The sequence below is a fragment of the Bubalus bubalis genome, chromosome 1 (genome assembly GCF_019923935.1).
Source record: "Bubalus bubalis isolate 160015118507 breed Murrah chromosome 1, NDDB_SH_1, whole genome shotgun sequence".
NCBI lineage: Eukaryota > Metazoa > Chordata > Mammalia > Artiodactyla > Bovidae > Bubalus > Bubalus bubalis.
The window spans coordinates 15,088,783-15,095,434 of NC_059157.1; the positions used below are offsets into that span (position 1 = coordinate 15,088,783).

The 6,652-nt window shown below is 41.4% G+C and overlaps 1 long non-coding RNA gene across 1 annotated transcript in view; it reads left to right on the forward strand.

Annotated features, from left to right (window-relative positions):
- The window catches only part of LOC123331022, a 38,334-nt gene extending 31,910 nt beyond the window's left edge, over positions 1-6,424 (forward strand). Inside the window, exon 2 of the long non-coding RNA XR_006547431.2 lies at positions 5,985-6,424. This is a non-coding gene — a long non-coding RNA (uncharacterized LOC123331022). The remainder of the gene's footprint in view (positions 1-5,984) is intronic.
- Positions 6,425-6,652: the final 228 nt, after the last annotated feature.

Genomic DNA, 6,652 nt, shown 5'->3' on the forward strand with positions numbered 1-6,652 from the left:
TCATTGACACTGATGCGAGACTCTCCACCACCCAAAAGATTACAATTCACTGAAACCTCACAAGATGGTTAGCATAGTTTTTAGCAATAAAGGATTTTTAAATTAAGGAGCCAACTGAAAGACCCTTAAATGACCAAACATGTGACAACTTGAACAATGACAAAATATGACACTAATAGATTATAACACAAAGAATAAATATTCATAAGATTGTACTGATATAAATAAATGATGGAATGAATAAATATTTTAGGGAGAAGGGAAAGCCCCTTCTCTAGAAAAATTCCAATTATACAGTGTGGAAGAATGATGGAGATGAAAAATTATCACTAGGAAAAATTTCAGTCCTAACAGTTGCAGATAAGAATTACTGCTGCTGCTGCTGCTAAGTCACTTCAGTCGTGTCCGACTCTGTGCGACCCCATAGACGGCAGCCCACCAGGCTCCGCCATCCCTGGGATTCTCCAGGCAAGAACACTGGAGCAGGTTGCCATTTCCTTCTCCATAAGAATTACTGATGGATGCTAAAATTGGTGGAAAAAAATAAGGAAAAATTACATTTGCATAATCTCAAATTATCTCCTCACAAGACAGTTAACAATTTTAAAGGAAAGTAACTGTAAAGTGGAGATATGTGACTGATACTACCTTAACAAAGTCATCAGAATCAACATCATCAGTAACAAGACATATCAGCATCATGTGCCCCTGCGATAAAGCACTGAGAAGCTCACAATTCATTTCTGTGCTTTTCTTGCCAAAAATGGATAATCTCAATCAAATCCTGAGAAAATAGCAAGGAAATCTAAATTTTAAAATATTGTATAAGAAAACTAACCAGTATTCTTCAAATGTATAAGCACCTGAGAGAGAAACGTATCAAGTACTTGTAACTGTCACAATTTGGAAAAAAGGGATAAATAATAATATGGAATACTGAATTGGAACCAGAATTATGAAACAAACATTAGTTGAAAAACTGGTAAAACAAGAACAGAGTCGATAGATTATTTACTAATACCCCATATATTCCAATGCTAATTTTCTGGATTCCATCGTTTCACTCTGGTTACACATGATGTAAACCTTAGGAAAAACCAAGTGAAGAGTACACAGAAACTCTGCGTCCTAGCTTTGCAATTTCTGTAAGTCTAGTGTTTTGAAAATCAAGTTTAAAATATAAAAACATTTGAAAATAATTCTAAGAGGGCAAGATGAAAGAGGCTAGATTATATGAAATATATTCATCACTAAGAGGAGAGAAGATAATTTGGAATATGCATTTTATTGAGCACTATATTCATCTACTTAAGTTGCCATAATAGAATGTCACAGATCATGTGGGTTAAACAACAGAAATTTATTTCTCACAGTTCTAGAGGCTTGAAGTCCAATCAAGGCGCCAGTAGGGTTGATCTCTAGTGGGACCTCTCTTCCTGCCTGGCAGACAGCTGCCTTCTTGCTGTGTCCTCACAGACTGAGAGAGTGAGAAATCTCTGGTATCTTTTCCAATTCTTCAGTTCAGTTCAGCCGCTCAGTTGTGTCCAACTCTTTGTGACCCCATGGACTGCAGCACACCAGGCTTCCCTGTCCATCACCAACTCCGGAGCTTGCTCAAACTCATGTCCATCGAGTTGGTGATGCCATCCAACCATCTCATCCTCTGTTGTCCCCTTCTCCTCCTGCCTTCAATCTTTCCCAGCATCAGGGTCTTTTCCAATGAGTCAGTTCTTCTCATCAGGTGGCCAAAGCACTGGAGCTTCAGTCTCAGCATCAGTCATTCCAGTGAATATTCAGGACTGATTTCCTTTAGGGTGGACTGGTTGGATCTCCTTCCTGTCCAAGGGATCCTCAAGAATCTTCTCCAGCACCACAGTTCAAAAGCATCAGTTCTTTGGGACTCAGTTTTCTTTATGGTCCAACTCTCATATCCATACATGACTACTAGAAAAACCATAGCTTTGACTAGACGGACCTTTGTTGGCAAAGTGCTGTCTCTGCTTTTTAATATGCTATCTAGGTTTATCATAGCTTTTCTTCCAAGGAGCAAGCATTTTTTTATTTCATGACTGCAGTCACCATCTGCAGTAATTTTGGAGCCCAAGAAAATAAAGTCTGTCACTGTTTCCATTGTTTCCCCTTCTATTTACCATGAAGTGATGGGACTGGATGTCATGATTTTAGTTCTCTGAATGTTGAGTTTTAAGCCAGCCTTTTCACTCTTTTCTTTCACTTTCATCAAGAGTCTCTTTAGTTCTTCTTTGTTTTTTGCCATAAGGGTGGTGTCATCTGCATATCTGAGGTTACTGATATTTCTCCCTGCAATCTTGATTCCAGCTTGTGCTTCATCCAGCCTGGCATTCTCCATGATGTATGCTGCATATAAGTTAAATAAGCAGGGTGACAATATACAGCCTTGATGTACTCCTTTCCCAATTCTTACAAGACTCCTTCCTATTCTTACAAGGAGTCCAGTCTTCTGGGAGTAGGGCCCCACCCTATGACCTCATTTAACCTTAATTACTTCCTTAAAAATCCTACCTCCAAAATCACAGTGGGCTTAGGCTTCAATGTATGCTTTTTGGGGGAACAAGATTCAGTTCACAACAAGGACCAAATAGAAGCATAACCTTCATAAGTAAAAAAAGACAGTGCATATGTTGATGTCCACTTTCTATCGATGAAGGGAGATAACAAGAAGGAAGATGAGAAAACAAGAGATTAGTTCAGTATAAGATAAAATGCTGGAAAAAATAATTTCTTCTGCTGCTAAATTGCTTCAGTCGTGTCCGACTCTGTGCGACCCCAGAGACGGCTGCTCACCAGGCTCCCCCGTCCCTGAGATTCTCCAGGCAAGAACACTGGACTGGGTTGCCATTTCCTTCTCCAATGCGTGAAAGTGAAAAGGGAAAGTGAAGCCGCTCAGTCGTGTCCGACTCTAAGCGACCCCATAGACTGCAGCCTACCAGGCTCTTATGTCCATGGGATTTTCCAGAATAGGGCAGGCAGTACCCACAATTTGATTCTCACATAAATTATACAGTTAATGGCACAAGAGAGTATATGGACTGTGTGATTCTGTGTGTGTGTGTATAAGGCATAAAGACATGCTGATTTCACATCATACTGCCCAGATTTTCATATAACCTCTGAAAACAAGAGGAAAAATGGTACTTAGTAGCAGAAGTAGCTCCATTAACTCATACTAGCTGAATCTCAGTTATATTCAATCTGACATAAAACTCCATGAAACAGACAAGAATGACATTTAAATGCAAAGAACTGACAGACCTACCTTCCCCCCTCCACTCTAAATAATAATGTACAGCCACATTCTCCAGCCAATTCCACTTCCTAAGTACCTTGTTTGACATTTTCTTGCAATGAATGGAACCCCTACCAGCATCATTAGCTGTGTAGGATTTTCTCCCGGGAATGGGCAAAGCAGCTGCCAATTCTAACCAGCCAGGATAGAAGGGAAAAATAAAGAAACAAAAGGCAGAATAAAATAAAGTAAATCCCTGCAGTAAATTTGAGAGGTTTAGTTTGCAAAAGTAAAAGATGAAGCAAATGTTACAGCTTTTGGATATATCAGTGAAAGTAAACCAAACACTGGTGTGTGTGGATTTGCAGTCCAACAAAATCAGAGACTACAGTAAATCAAAGGATAAAATAAGCACAAAAACAGCACTAACTTCCATGACATATACATCTGTAGAATTTTATATGTATGGTTTGGGTAGCTTGTCATCATTTTTTGTTACTGTTTAGTTGCTAAGTTGTGTCCAACTCTTTTGTGATCCCATGGCCTATAGTCCACCAGGCTCCTCTGTCTATGGGATTTACCAGAATACTGGAGTGGGTTGCCATTTCCTTCTCCAGGGGATCTTCCCAACTCAGGGACTGAACCTGCATCTCCTGCATTGGCAGGCAGATTCTTTACCACTGAGCCACCAGGGAAGCTGTCATCATTCAGGGAAGAATTGACTATAAATTTTCCAGGGATTTTGCTCACTAGAGTGATTTTTGTAGCTTTCTTTCAAGCCCTGGTTATATTTAATAACTGCCTAGAAAGTGGAGAGTGAAAAAGTTGGCTTAAAGCTCAACATTCAGAAAGCAAAGATAATGGCATCCGGTCCTACCACTTCATGGGAAGTAGATGGGGAGACAGTGGAAACAGTGTCAGACTTTATTTTTCTGGGCTCCAAAATCACTGCAGATGGTGACTGCAGCCATGAAATTAAAAGACGCTTACTCCTTGAAAGGAAAGTTATGACCAACCTAGATAGCATATTCAAAAGCAGAGACGTTACTTTGCCAACAAAGGTTCGTCTAGTCAAGGCTATGGTTTTTCCTGTGGTCATGTATGGATGTGAGAGTTGGACTGTGAAGAAGGCTGAGCGCTGAAGAATTGATGCTTTTGAACTGTGGTGTTGGAGAAGACTCTTGAGAGTCCCTTGGCCTGCAAGGAGATCCAACCAGTCCCTTCTGAAGGAGATCAGCCCTGGGATTTCTTTGGAAGGAATGATGCTAAAGCTGAAACTCCAGTACTTTGGCCACCTCATGCGAAGAGTTGACTCATTGGAAAAGACTCTGATGCTGGGAGAGATTGGGGGCAGGAGGAGAAGGGGACGACAGAGGATGAGATGGCTGGATGGCATCACGGACTCGATGGACATGAGTCTGGGTGAACTCCGGGAGTTGGTGATGGACAGGGAGGCCTGGCGTGCTGCGGTTCATGGGGTCGCAAAGAGTCAGACACGACTGAGAGACTGATCTGATCTGATACTTCCACCAGAAGGTGAGGCAGAGGGCTCTTACATGAATAAACTTTGAAATTATTAAAATACATAGGAGTGTCTTTTGTTCCAATAAGGTGACTCTGGAGGGGTTCCCAGGGAAGAGTTCATCACAAAAAATACCAAGCCATGATCGGAAGCTTGGAATTTTGGGTCCTACCTCCCATTCTCCAGAAAGTGGAGAGGGGCTGGAAGTGTACTTAATGATCAATTGTGATTACATGATGAAGCCCCTATATAAAGTATGGGGCTAGAAGAGCTTTGTTGCTGAACACGTGGTGGGGGTCAGGGGTAGGGCACCCAGAGAGAGTACGGAAGCCCTGGGCCCCTTGCTTCATACCTGTCCTATGCATCTCTTACATCTGTATCCTTTATCATATATTTTTATAATTAACTAGCCAACAATAAGTAGACTGTTTTCCTGAGTTCTATGAGAAAATGAAAAAAAGTGAAATGTTAGACACTCAGCCATGTCTGACTCTTTGTGACCCCATGAACTATAGCCCACCAGGCTCCTCTGTCCATGGGATTCTCCAGGCAAGAATACTGGTGTGGGTTGCCATTTCCTCCTGCAGGGGATCTTACAGACCCAGGGATTGAACCTGCATCTCCTGCATCAGCCGGCAGGTTCTTTACCACTGAGCCACTAGGGCAGCCTCATGTACAATACTTTGGACTGAGGTAAATAGCTAAAGTCATGCACGTTTGAAGCTGTGGAGCACTCAGGCTCAGGCCTGTGCAAGTCCACTGCATTTTTCTGAATCATTCATGATCGATCTTTGGTACTCTTGCTTCTAGTGGCACCAAAGTGGTAGGAAAGAATCAGACAAAAACAGGAAAAAAGAGGAAATTGTGGCTCTTTATAAAATTACCTATGGATTACAATGGTGAAAGGTTATCAGATAAATGGTTATAATAAACTGAACAAACTCACTAAGGTTGATGAGCGACCCTTCAGATAGTTGATAGGCATTCATGAGGGGAGAGGAGAAGGAAGTCTAAAGCTTTGGCAAGGCCTTTTGCTGTGGACTAGGATTTGGTCTCAAGGAGTATCAGGGGACATTCTGTCAGCCTGTACTTTAGAAAAGCAAACGAGATCCATAAAGGATGCTTTAGATTCAGAATTATCATTGTTTTGCTTGCCAAGTTCTCATCAATCTTTGATTAATTTTGATTAATTGTTAGTCTCCAGAAACCATCAAGAGAAGAGGTGAAAGTAAGACAGAACATGGAAACATAAACTACAAAACAGGAAGGAGCCGAGGCGCTTCAAGCTAAGAAAGAGAAAATGGGGAGAGCGCTGCGTCACAGTGATGTATGGTCTTCGATGGTTCTCCGGCCAAGAGATCATACAACACTGCCCAGAGTGACATGCACAGCCAACACCCAGGGTTGAAGACCCTGGTCTCTCAACAGTCTTTGACATAACATACTGAGCTTTAAAATTTTCCTCCTACTTCATTTCCACCCTTGTCCTGTGTTTCTAACTTCCCATCTATTCAGCTCTTCGGATGCGGTTATCTGGATGAACTCTCCTCCTTCTCCACTCTTGTTTCTGATCTACTGCATAATTCCTCCCTTCAGAAATGGCATGTGCTTTTAATAACAGACCCAATGGTTCACAACTCTCTTTGTCTTTCACCTTCCTTCACAGGAAGTCTGGATTAGGGAATCTTGATATCAGGACTCTGTCCAATCCCTAGCCCAGACCCTAAAGCCTAAGTCCAAAGGCTTGGAACAATGTAAAGGCAGCCTTCAAGAGAAGTTATCTTGACTCTAAATATCCATGTGGCCTTATGTAAGTCACTTAAACTTCAAATTTTTTTCTTTTAGAAGTTTTTTTAATCTATAAA